At 46.7% G+C, this 13,639-nt stretch overlaps 1 pseudogene; it reads left to right on the top strand.

Moving 5' to 3' along the window:
* Nucleotides 1-13,639, top strand: part of LOC109900465 (deoxycytidylate deaminase-like) — a 44,312-nt pseudogene that overhangs the window by 7,147 nt on the left and 23,526 nt on the right.

Here is a 13,639-nt window from a genome sequence, read left to right as displayed (position 1 = left end):
GACTTGCTCCACATGTTCTGGTGTTAAAGCGTGAATTCAAACGGGATTTAATTAATGTTTCTCTCTCACCTATCTACACACTATCCCATAATAACAAAGTGAAAAATTCAATTTCTTTATATCACAAAATCCCTAGTCCTTGCCGATGACAAGCATACCCATAACATGATGCAGCCACCACCATGCTTGAAAATATGAAGTGGTACTCAGATATTGAATTTCCCCCAAAACATAACGCTTTGTATTCGGGACATAAATTATATTTATTTGCCACAATGTTGTGGATCCATCTTCAGTTTTCTCCGATCACAGCCATTAAACTCTGTTTTAAAATCCCCTTGGCTTTGTTGTGTGCGTGTGTGTGCGCGAGTGAGTGAACATGAGGTGCGTGTCTGCGACTGTCTAGAAAACCTCCCTGGTCTTTGTGGTTGAGTCTGTGTTTGAAATTCACTGATTTGACTGAGGAACCATACAGATAATTGTATGTGTGGGGTACAGCGATGAGGTAGTCATAACAAAAAATCACTTTAAACACTATTTCTGCACACAGTGAGTCCATGCAACTTATTGTGACTTGTTAAGCAAATGTTTACTCCTGAACTTATTTAGCCTTGCCATAGCAAAGGGGTTGAATACTAATTGACTCGAGACATTTCAGTTTTTCATTTATTAATTTGTAGACATGTCTAAGAACAATTCTACGTTGACGTTATGGAGTATTTTGTGTGTGTGTTTGTAGGCCAGTGACTGAGAATCAATTTTAAATTCTGCCTGTAACACAACTAAATCTGGAAAAAGTCAAGCGACCGAGAAAGGGAGGAAATTTCAACCACCAGCCTTCTCTAATGACCTCTCATTTCTAAACTAGTTCAGGATGTTGTCTTGTCTCCACCTCCAGGAGAGAGAGAGGTGGAGGCGATGGGGATTAGAGGAACGACAGAAAGAGACGTTTTTAAGCCAGCCAAGCCTTCCCTGATCAAAACCGTGCGAGGATGAAACAGAGGGTTTGGAGCTTTAGTTGTCTATCCTTCCTTTATTTTCTCCTCTTTTTTCCCTCTCGGAAGAAAGGGATATCTGGCTCCGTTTCATGTCTCTCAGCGACGGGTCCTCGCGAGGCCTCTGTGTTTACAGACCGCCACGGGGGGGCCGAAGGACAAAGCTTCCGCCTTTCGCTTTTGCCACAACCCCCCCCCCACCCCCCCCCGTTGATATCTGACCACCTTAGTTGACGCAGTCCACCCACAAGAAAGGATGGTAGCTTATCCCTCAGTGAGCTCTCTCTCTCTCTTGCTCTCTCTCTCAAAGCCACTTTCTTAGTCCCCTCCCCTTCTGTCGATGTGGTCGTGTGTACGCTACAGCCTCTGTTTTAAGGCTCGGCTCTCTCGCTAGTCTCTACCCTCGTCAGATGTACCCTTCAAATAGCCCCCCCGACATTAATTCAGCAATGCTCTCTAGACAGTCGCATGTGTGCACAAAGCCAAGTCGAGACTGAACTTAATTTGATCTCTGATCTGAACAGCAACACTACGTATCATCTTCGAGCTTCGTCTGACTTTGTCTTAGTCAGTCCTGTGACACAGAGAAGGACCCTCAATCATTTCGCTCTCTCTGACTCGCTCTCTAGTCTTTTTGTCTCTCTCTCTGTCTCTCTGGCTGACTTTGTCTTTCACACATTTCTCTGACACACTTCTATCATTCTAACATATGAGTGATGGGGCTGGCTGGAGGGTATGGGGGGGGTTGATGTATCGATGGATGGGGTGAGGCTAGGAGAGGGGGGCGAGCGGAGGAAGGTGGTGCGTGGGTCTTTTTAAAGTGATAAGGGGCCTGGCGGAGCGTTTCTAGCCCTGATCAAAGCACAGCGTCCTGGGGAGAGCCATGGCGGGGGGTGGGCTCTCTGGGTCGTTTGATGTGTTGGAGCTATGCCAGTTCATCTGGAGAAAACCAACTAACAGTACAGTGAAGGGCAACCCTCATTGGTTGGATGACCGATCGTTATTAGAGAAGAAGTGGTTGGAGAACTTCGATGTTTTTGTGAGTTAGATTAGAATCCCTCCTGATTGCCTGTTCCACTGTGTTAGTTACGGTGGACTAGAGGTTTTGTGCTTGCATGCGATTCCGGATAAAGTTGATGTCTTTCTCATCTCTCTCGCTCGCTCCGTCTCTAATTGGCCTAGCTCTCAGCTGGACATCCCTCTCTTCTCCCCTCTCTTCCCCAACTCTCTAAACCACTGAACATTGACCTCCTCACTTTTCATTCCAAAGTTGCTCTGCCTCTACTTGCATAAATGTTAAACTCTTAGGCCTACATGCTTGGCTAGATTGGGTAGGAAAATATTTTCTCACCCAAATACCTCATGTTTTGCTGTTTGGGAGTACCATTGGTCCCCCTCAAAAACAGTCACATCTTCTAGCCTAGATGCACACAGAGAAATAATATTGCCTGCCTGCCTGCCTGCCTGCCTGCCTGCCTGCCTGCCTGCCTGCCTGCCTGCCTGCCTGCCTGCCTGCCTGCCTGCCTGCCTGCCTGCCTGCCTGCCTGCCTGCCTGCCTGCCTGCCTGCCTGCCTGCCTGCCTGCCTGCCTGCCTGCCTGCCTGCCTGCCTGCCTGCCTGCCTGCCTGCCTGCCTGCCTGCCTGCCTGCCTGCCTGCCTGCCTGCCTGCCTGCCTGCCTGCCTGCCTGCCTGCCTGCCTGCCTGCCTGCCTGCCTGCCTGCCTGCCTGCCTGCCTGCCTGCCTGCCTGCCTGCCTGCCTGCCTGCCTGCCTGCCTGCCTGCCTGCCTGCCTGCCTGCCTGCCTGCCTGCCTGCCTGCCTGCCTGCGCCTGCCTGCCTGCCTGCCTGCCTGCCTGCCTGCCTGCCTGCCTGCCTGCCTGCCTGCCTGCCTGCCTGCCTGCCTGCCTGCCTGCCTGCCTGCCTGCCTGCCTGCCTGCCTGCCTGCCTGCCTGCCTGCCTGCCTGCCTGCCTGCCTGCCTGCCTGCCTGCCTGCCTGCCTGCCTGCCTGCCTGCCTGCCTGCCTGCCTGCCTGCCTGCCTGCCTGCCTGCCTGCCTGCCTGCCTGCCTGCCTGCCTGCCTGCCTGCCTGCCTGCCTGCCTGCCTGCCTGCCTGCCTGCCTGCCTGCCTGCCTGCCTGCCTGCCTGCCTGCCTGCCTGCCTGCCTGCCTGCCCTGCGCTGGCCTGCCTGCCTGCCTGCCTGCCTGGAGCCTGCCTGCCCTGCCTGCCTGCCTGCCTGCCTGCCTGCCTGCCTGCCTGCCTGGCCTCCTGCCTGTGCCTGCTGCCTGCCTGCCTGCCTGCTGCCTGCCTGCCGCTGCGCTGCTGCCTCTCTCTCCTCTCTCTCCTTCTCTCTCTCTCTCTCTCCCTCTCTCTCTCTCTCTCTCATCTCTCTCTCTCTCTCTCTCTCTCTCTTTCCCTCTCTCTCTCTCTCTCTCTCTAGACCCAGCCTCTGCTCTCTCTCCTCTCTGCTCTCTCTCTCTCTCCTCTTCTCTCTCTCTCTCTCTCTCTCTCTCTCTCTGTGCGCTAGGTTGGAGCATGTATTGTTAACCTTAACCAGGAGAATAAGATAGTGGGCATCGGTATCCTTATGGTAGGATCTCCCTAGCAACATCCCTATAGTACCACAGTCCACTATCAAGTATTCTTATGGTAGGATCTCCCTAGCAACATCGCCATGGTACCACAGTCCACTACCAAGTATCCTTATGGTAGGATCTCCCTAGCAACATCCCTATAGTACCACAGTCCACCATCAAGTATCCTTATGGTAGGATCTCCCTAGCAACATCGCCATGGTACCACAGTCCACTACCAAGTATCCTTATGGTAGGATCTCCCTAGCAACATCCCTATAGTACCACAGTCCACCATCAAGTATCCTTATGGTAGGATCTACCTAGGGACATCACTATAGTACCACAGTCCAACATCGCTATGGTACCACTACCTCCTATCCCTGCGGTAAGATTTACTTTAGTAATATCACCACAATGAGGAACCCTAGGTTAATGTGAAAACTCAACTACGTACACAGAGTGTACAAAACATTAGGAACACCTTCTTAATATTGAGTTGCACCCCCCTTTGCCGTCAGAACAGCCTCAATTTGTGGAGGCATGGACTCTACAAGGTGTTGAAAGCGTTCCACAGGGATGCTGGCCCATGTTGACTCCAATGCTTCCCGCAATTGTATCAAGTTGTGTGTGGAAAAATCCAACAGCGTTGCAGTTCTTGACACAAACCGGTGCGCCTGGTACCTACTACCATACCCCATTCAAAGGCACTTCAATCTTTTGTCTTGCCCATTCACCCTCTGAACGGCTCACATACACAATGTGTCAATTGTCTCGAGGCTTAAAAATCCTTCTTTAATCTGTCTCCTCCCCGTCATCTACACTGATTTGAAGTGGATTTAACAAGTGACATCAATAAGGGATCATAGCTTTCACCTGATCAGTCTGTCATGGAAAGAGCAGGTGTTCTTAATGTTTAGTATACTCAGTGTATGCTGGTTCCAGAACTTGATGTAAGCCAGAACTAGGTTGAAACAGCACGAGCTTTCCTTGAAATACTTGGAGCATTTGAAGGGAATACTAAAGCATTTGAAGGGAATACTAAAGCATTTGAAGGGAATACTAAAGCATTTGAAGGGAATACTAAAGCATTTGAAGGGAATACTAAAGCATTTGAAGGGAATACTAAAGCATTTGAAGGGAATACTAAAGCATTTGAAGGGAATACTAAAGCATTTGAAGGGAATACTAAAGCATTTGAAGGGAAATGAAGGGTTGAACCCAGGCCTGGGCAACATGCCGGCCACTTCAGCAGCTCGTGAACTGTGAACCCCAACTGACATGCTGCTAGGCCATAATCACACTAGCCACTTGAACAGCACTAGCCAGTCCAACATGTGACTTGTGTGCGGTGATCGACTCCTGCCTTCTCACCCCCCGATACCCCTCTCTCTCGCACTCGAGACAGACGCTAGGATCCATCTGTCTGGGCCTGCCGAGGCCGTCTTTTTTTTCTTCCTCACAGGACCACATGGTGTTCTTTTTCCCACTCATCTTCACTCTCGTTCTCTCTCTCTCTCACCTCACCTTGTAGTTGCCTCATTACAGTGCACAGCCTCTTTCAAACCAGACAAGCCCTTAACAATAAACAGTAGCAGGTCATCTGTTGTTACTTAAGGCAGTTTTTCTTTTACGGGCAAAACAAGCATCGCGCTCAGACAACAGCTGAGGCCAACAAGGAAGAGAGCGACTACTCGGTAGCACAGATGGGGTTTTAATGTAACACCGGAGATGGAGGCCGGTGCTCTTAACCCCAACGAGCAGGAAGGGAAAGGAGAGAGATGTTTTTTTGTGCAGTTGTCATGGAAACCAGGTAGTTTGAGGGTGAAATGAGAGCGGATGGCACACGCTGGAAAATAAATGTATTTCTTCAAAACGATAGACTAGCTGGATGCTCTCCTATCTGTTTCTTCTTCTGAGAGCGAGAGAGAGCGTTTACAGTGAAATGATTCAGTAGCTGTACCTCTGTTCTACAAGGACATCTTGATTGTTGTCTCAGCCCTTGGAAGTCTGAACTAGAAGAAGTGACACAGTTTCACCTGAAGAGGGCGCTGGAGACTACAACTTCCAGTTAGTCTCCTTGCCCTCTCAAAGCTCACAGAGTGAATATACACACACACACAAGCTAGAGGGAACTTGCTACTAGCGTTTTCTCTCCCAACTTCTGATTTTAATGACGATATTAGCTCTGACTCTGGCAACCATGACTGGCATATTTTCAACGTTTCTAGTTGTTGCTGTGAACCAAATGATCAGTGAATATTTTTTGTTGTTGTGTGTGTGTGTGTGTGTGTAAACCACATTCGTAGTGCAGCTGTGCCTCTCGTACCAGACGCTATTCTAATCAGGTCCTGATCTATTAAGTGCTCTGGTTGGTTTGAAATGTAGAAAAGTTTGAGTTGTAAGCCTTGAGAGCTCATAATAGGCAACAGGACCAGTGGGGCAGTTAGTTTGTGAAGTGAAACGATTACATCCCTTGTACATAAGGACTTACTAATCATATGCAATTATAACCTGTTAGAGATACCTAGGGTGGCCGGACGTCCCCGGTTTCCTGCTGACAGTCCCCGGTTTTGGTGGCCTGTCCCCTTAAAGTGTCCTCGTTGGACCTTTTGTCTAAGAACGTTTGATCGGCGATGCGTTGTAGCCATCTCATGAATAACCATGGCCAGAAAGTGTCTCCAACAGCATAGGCTACCAGACTTGGGTAGTTTTTGAAATACTAGATGGGTTAAGATGAAGAACTGGAGGGGTAATCCATTTTGTGTTTTACAATTCAATTATTTGAAAGAACTATAGCGAAAATGTATAGTTAATTATAGTTATTATTTTCGCGCGGTTAAACATAAATACAATTCCCACTTTTTAATTCCCTAAATCCGGTCACCTTACCTAGGGCTTTTCTTTCATAGTCATACTTTTTAATTTCCTTAATCCGGTCACCTTACCTAAGGCTTTTCTTTCAGAGTCATACTTTTTACTGCAATCGCATACAGTATTGAATTGAATTGTTTATATACAGTGTAGGCCACTTTGGGGAACTCTGGGGGGGGGGCTAGACTATTCTGAATGCTATGGGGACAAGGCCCACTGGGAGAGTTATGGAGGGGGAGCCAGGGTTGAGGGCACAGTTGGCAGACTGTGGGCAGCAGATGCCAGCGTGGGAGACTATCAATGGTTGCCATGGCGAGGGTGTGAAGAGGCAAAGCACTAAGAGCGTTTTGTCAATTTTTTTTGGGGGGGGCTGATCTTTTAAACTCTTCCTGACCCTACAAAGTGTGTGTCTCAGATAAATGACTTGCTACCTCTATAATATCACAATATGTTGCATTGTCCCACTTTGTTCAACTAGAGGGAATGTATGATCATACTATAATATACAGAGAAGGACAGTATATTCAACACGATCAATACTGCGTCCACCCTTTTCTAACAGCTCATTCAGAAAACCCTCATCCCTTTAAGCCCAGTAACTATTGTCTCTCTCTGTTCTGTAGATGAAGCATTCTTTAAGTACTGTTATTAAAGAGAATGAGAGGAAACCCAACCGCTCCCTTGGCAGTGACTCTCTCTCACAGACACACACACAGCAAAACTATCCAGGAATGATAGAAACTCGGTCGTCTGCCCGTAACTCTGTTCTGCTCCCGACCCGGTTTGTTCCTAATGCCTAATTCGTACCCATTCTTTTCCCTACCAACACACAGGAATAGCCATGTAATTGCTTGAGCCGATGTAGCAAAGTTAACAGCCCTCTATTTGTCTGCTGTGTCGGTCGGCTCTACAGCCTCTCTCCCACTGGCACACTCTAGCTTTCCTTTTTGCTCCCCCTCCCTCTCTCTAGTCTCCTAAGGGTTGTGGCATCTCTGGCTAGGGGCCAGGCACTCTCTCTCTGGTGTCCCCTGGCAGCGGAGACAGAATCTATGTTCCAAGTGACACCCTATTCCCTGCATATTGCACTACTTTTGACCAGGGCCGATGGGGAATTGGGTGCAATTTGAGAGGCAGACAGAATCTAGTGGAGCTTTAGAAGTCACATGACTCGACAAGCCTGTGGGAATCAGGAAAGAGGTGCGTCTTAAATCAGGGTGACTGGCTCATAGGCTGCAGTGCCACAATACTTTGTGCTGCAGTGGTTATATTAGCGCATTTTGTTGTTGTGTGAGTGTGTTGACTCTGGGAGAGAGTCCGAATACCCATAGTTGCTTCCTAAATAGTATGCAGGAAAAAAATGGACATTTTTGAAAATCGAGTATCATTTTATTGTCCGGATGTCATACTCATGTTGGCTTTGACAAAAGCTGATTAATTAGGTAAGGGGACGAGCTACCGAGAATCAGCGCGAAACAACACAATGGCGCGTTTTCAGTAGGCGAAAATGTGTTTTATATTATGTGAATTTTTGAAAATCGTGATGGTTTAAATGCCAGGATGTTCTACCCATCTCAGTTCTTTATCTAGTGGGATTAGATGCACACTTTCCCACAATGCATTGGAAGTGGTGGGCTGCGAGTGACAGGCCCTAGTTCTCTCCAAGTAGCCAAACAACACAACTAGGCTACTTCATTGGGAAGATGCCGAATAGCGAAGTTTCTGCGGCGGTGTTCAAATGTAGTCTAAGTAGATGTTGTTCTCCTTAAAATGATTGAGCATTGCATCGTAGGCTACATCTTTTGAAAACCTTTTTTTTAATAATTTTTTTTAAGTCGATTTCGGTTTTCTCATTTGAAAAGTGTTTCTTTTTCTCTTGGCCTTCTAAACCATCTTTGGATTTCTGACAATGTCGGCACCAGGGACAAGCCTTAGCAGTCATTCTGATCTCATTCCCAATGACCAGTGCTTTAGTTTACTATGTTGCTACCCAGCGGTTCTGAATTTGCCATACACCTGATTTGAACAGTTAAAGTGTTTGTGTGTCCTAGGCTATTTGATTTATGTTACACTATGTTAAACTTTGGTTTCACTAATAAATATGTTCAAGTGGAAAATATTTACCTACGGTATAGGTTGAATGTGATGCTCTGCTTATAACCAGCCTGAGTAGGCCTATAACTCCATACCTATTCCATTCAGAGTTTAGAGAAATTAATCGAATTGGAAGTGAGCTATTATCAGGCTGCTTAATGTGATGCATGTCTGTTGAATTTAGAAAAATCCACCCGCACTCGGCCCCGCCCCCGGCCCCGGCCCCTCCCCACCTACTCAACCAGTCAGGTTGCGACGGCCGCAGCATACTGCATACTTTTTTACTAAACAGTCCGTGCTAAATAGTATTCGACGATGAGTACATGCATTTTGCAGTTTAAGCATGTAGTATGCTAGTGTGGGTATTCAGACACTGTGTGTGTTTTTTTTACATGTCTTTATTTTTTTTAAGGTGCATGCAAATACAAGGCTCCATGTTGGTTGGCAGGTGGCCAATCTTGACCTCTGACCTCTCAAAGCTTCTCTAATTGGCTACAGTGGTCAGAGAGCACCGAACTGACCATCTGCCAGAACACACACACACACACACACACACACTGACTTTGCATGTGTACAGTTTCTCTTACCTAATAGCCCAAGGCCTACTACTACTGATATTACAATCGTAGCCTTATAGAAACTTCTACAGTCCTAACCCTTCAGTGCACTCCAGTCTATCCGCACTCCAGTCTATCCTCTCAATTCCAGACCCCTCCCTCTCTGGCTTCTCTTCCTACAGAAACTGTATACACTATGCCATTGGGTCACTGGCAGCCCAATATCCACATGTAATTGGCTACAGTTGTTCCAGAATATTCCATTCCAACATTCCCAGACAGACTGTAGGTTAGACACATCACTGTTTCATCACAGCATTTTTCTAATGGCCACGGGAACCAGGGAATGAATCTCCTGAGTTCAGGAGAGAGGGTTCTACAAAAAAAATATGGAAAGTCAAACTAACTGCCCAGTTATACATTTTTGAAGTAGTTCTTTTTGAAATCTTTGAATTTCACCGGTAATTGAAAGCAGTTTGAGTTGAGACCTGAAGCTTTGTGTGTGTGTGTGTGTGTGTGTGTGTGTGTGTGTGTGTGTGGAGATACCTGAAGCTTTAAGGATGTCTCCAGTTAATATGCAGAGGTTAGGGGGGGGTTGCTTAGTTTGGAGGACAGAGAGAGAGAGCGAACCGCTGAAAGTAAATGAGTTGGCGAACCTCCAGACAGACCTTTTTTACATTCAAAGGATGTAGGCCTATTTCTTCCTCCAGTCCACTTCAGAATAATTGAAAAGGTTTTTAGAGAAACACCCTAGTCTCTCCTGTCTAGTTTCTCCCTACCTCTCTCCAAGCTCTTTCATAAAGATACGTTTATGTTTTTTGCAGATGGGAGTATACTGGGCAACACATTGTGCATAGCTGTGACGCAGATATGCCGAAGTCTTCTCGTGCTGTTAGCAAAGCTAGGTGACGAATCACTTATTTCCCCTAATCTCTTTCTCTCCCACTCTTTCTGGCCAATGGGTCTCTCTCTCCTCTCCCCTCTTCCTCGCTCTTACGCTTTCTGCTCTGCATCCTCTTCTCGTTACAAAAATATAACGAGGTTCTTTCTATCTTCAAACACAATATTTCTTCTTCTCCTCATCCCATCCAGGGGTATCTTAAAAGCCCTCTTAGGGTTGCCACTATCCAGGTCCTTGTCTACATTTGCTGTCCAGGTCGTAGCATGATGCTAGACACAATGTGAAGGGTTTTTCACACAGCAATTTCTTTGTGAAACTGGGTAAAGGAAGAGAAAAAAAACCTCCAATCATCTTCAAAGGGAAATAATTGGCCATAATAAAGGCTGTAATATGCAATTACAAGGAACAGCAGTCTTCTTAGCCAAGACCTCTCCACACACATACACACACACACACACACACACACACACACACACACACACACACACACACACACACACACACACACACACACACACACACACACACACACACACACACACACACACACACACACACACACACACACACACACACACACACACACACACACAACATCGCTCTTGTTCAGAAAGTCTCGCTCATGGTTACTGGGGATAATTGCCCTCTACCTGGGAAGGCCATTCTGGTTTCAAGTAACTCTGCAGCTAATTGGGACCACAAAAGGCTTTTGTGAGGTCCACATTTTTAGTCAATTTTAGGAGCAGTTTTAAAGGGGAGGGGGGGGGGGGCTGTTGGATCACACTGCGGATCAGTGTTCATTTACGCTATTCACCAGTGACTGTAATGGTAACTACCACTGTTCTAATAGTAACTGAGACCAGTGACTGTAATGCTAACTACCACTGTTCTAATAGTAACTGAGACCAGTGACTGTAATGGTAACTACTACTGTTCTAATAGTAACTGAGACCAGTGACTGTAATGGTAACTACCACTGTTCTAATAGTAACTGAGACCAGTGACTGTAATGCTAACTACCACTGTTCTAATAGTAACTGAGACCAGTGACTGTAATGCTAACTACTACTGTTCTAATAGTAACTGAGACCAGTGACTGTAATGGTAACTACCACTGTTCTAATAGTAACTGAGACCAGTGACTGTAATGGTAACTACTACTGTTCTAATAGTAACTGAGACCAGTGACTGTAATGGTAACTACCACTGTTCTAATAGTAACTGAGACCAGTGACTGTAATGGTAACTACCACTGTTCTAATAGTAACTGAGACCAGTGACTGTAATGGTAACTACTACTGTTCTAATAGTAACTGAGACCAGTGACTGTAATGGTAACTACCACTGTTCTAATAGTAACTGAGACCAGTGACTGTACTGGTAACTACCACTGTTCTAATAGTAACTGAGACCAGTGACTGTAATGGTAACTACTACTGTTCTAATAGTAACTGAGACCAGTGACTGTAATGGTAACTACCACTGTTCTAATAGTAACTGAGACCAGTGACTGTAATGCTAACTACCACTGTTCTAATAGTAACTGAGACCAGTGACTGTAATGCTAACTACTACTGTTCTAATAGTAACTGAGACCAGTGACTGTAATGGTAACTACCACTGTTCTAATAGTAACTGAGACCAGTGACTGTAATGGTAACTACTACTGTTCTAATAGTAACTGAGACCAGTGACTGTAATGGTAACTACCACTGTTCTAATAGTAACTGAGACCAGTGACTGTAATGGTAACTACCACTGTTCTAATAGTAACTGAGACCAGTGACTGTAATGGTAACTACTACTGTTCTAATAGTAACTGAGACCAGTGACTGTAATGGTAACTACCACTGTTCTAATAGTAACTGAGACCAGTGACTGTAATGGTAACTACCACTGTTCTAATAGTAACTGAGACCAGTGACTGTAATGGTAACTACCACTGTTCTAATAGTAACTGAGACCAGTGACTGTAATGGTAACTACTACTGTTCTAATAGTAACTGAGACCAGTGACTGTACTGGTAACTACCACTGTTCTAATAGTAACTGAGACCAGTGACTGTAATGGTAACTACTACTGTTCTAATAGTAACTGAGACCAGTGACTGTAATGGTAACTACCACTGTTCTAATAGTAACTGAGACCAGTGACTGTAATGGTAACTACCACTGTTCTAATAGTAACTGAGACCAGTGACTGTAATGGTAACTACCACTGTTCTAATAGTAACTGAGACCAGTGACTGTAATGGTAACTACCACTGTTCTAATAGTAACTGAGACCAGTGACTGTAATGGTAACTACCACTGTTCTAATAGTAACTGAGACCAGTGACTAACATGAAACAGTGCTCAGGATAATATCTTATCTTGTTCCCCACCGAAGACATGCTGCCATGACAACTGTTTGTCACAAATTCTCCAAGTTAACCATCCCTCGGCTCTCTCTCTCTCTCATGAGTTCTGCCTGCTTGCTGTGAGCGCAGTGGACCAACGTGCATGTCGTGCCGTGCCGTGCTCTGATGTTGTGCCAAAGCAAATCTGCCGCAGTAGCGGGTGGCGGCATGGTTGGCTGGCTGGCATGGGGCTAGTGGGGGGGGTATGGTAATCACACTACAGTTTGGGGGTTGGCGGGTGTGCTCTGTAATCGGCCACCGTCGCTGATAGGGGGCAATTCATTTCCCGTAATTAACGTTAGGAAGGAGTCATTTTATGGCTGCCAGGGTGGAGGGGAGAGGAGGCATCTGTTCACTCTCAGTGCATCACTTTCCACTGGACAATGGGAATTAAGGTCTGCATTGAGTCTCAGTGGAATTGCTGAACTAGAATCAGTTTAGCCTTTTTCAGATCAATGAATGAGCTTATATGGACCGGGGGGACCTGATCCTAGACCAGTTAATTTTTTTATGTGGCTGTTGGAACTAGGAAACCTGTATCGTCTGCATATAAATGTCTCTTTTGATTCACTGCCACCCCTGGTGTGTTGACCAGATTTTCACTCTCTTCCTCCCCTTCTCTCTTCCTCCCCTTCTCTCTACCTCCCCCTCTCTCTTCCCCCCCCCTCTCTTCCTCCCCTTCTCTCCCTCTCTCTTCCTCTCCCTCTCTCTTCCTCCCCTTCTCTCTTCCTCCCCTTCTCTCTACCTCCCCCTCTCTCTACCTCCCCCTCTCTCTTCCTCCCCTTCTCTCCCTCTCTCTTCCTCCCCCTCTCTCTTCCTCCCCCTCTCTCTTCCTCCCCCTCTCTCTTCCTCCCCCTCTCTCCAGTGTGCCATGCGGAGCTGAATGCGATCATGAATAAGAACTCAGCGGACGTGAAGGGCTGTTCCATGTACGTGGCTCTGTTCCCCTGCAACGAGTGTGCCAAGCTCATCATCCAAGCAGGTGGGACCCCCCCCCCTCCCACATACACACACACATGCAGATGAGACCCCTCCCTCTCTCCTTCACCCATCCCTCTGTTCTGTCATTTTTGTTCTTCATTTCCAAACAGGTGAGGCTCCTCCCAACTGTTGCCCTCCCCTCACAACCCGCCTTTGCTTTTCTCCACCCTTCACTTCCTTTTTCCATCTCTCTCTTTGTGGTACCTTTTCTCTGCTCCTTTTCATCCTTTCAGGGTCACACACTCCTTCTCCCGCTCCGCACCTTTGGTGTTGTC

The sequence above is a fragment of the Oncorhynchus kisutch genome, linkage group LG7, assembly GCF_002021735.2.
Source record: "Oncorhynchus kisutch isolate 150728-3 linkage group LG7, Okis_V2, whole genome shotgun sequence".
Classification (NCBI taxonomy): domain Eukaryota; kingdom Metazoa; phylum Chordata; class Actinopteri; order Salmoniformes; family Salmonidae; genus Oncorhynchus; species Oncorhynchus kisutch.
The sequence above is the reverse complement of the archived record's forward strand: the minus strand, read 5'-3'. Positions and strand labels throughout refer to the sequence as shown.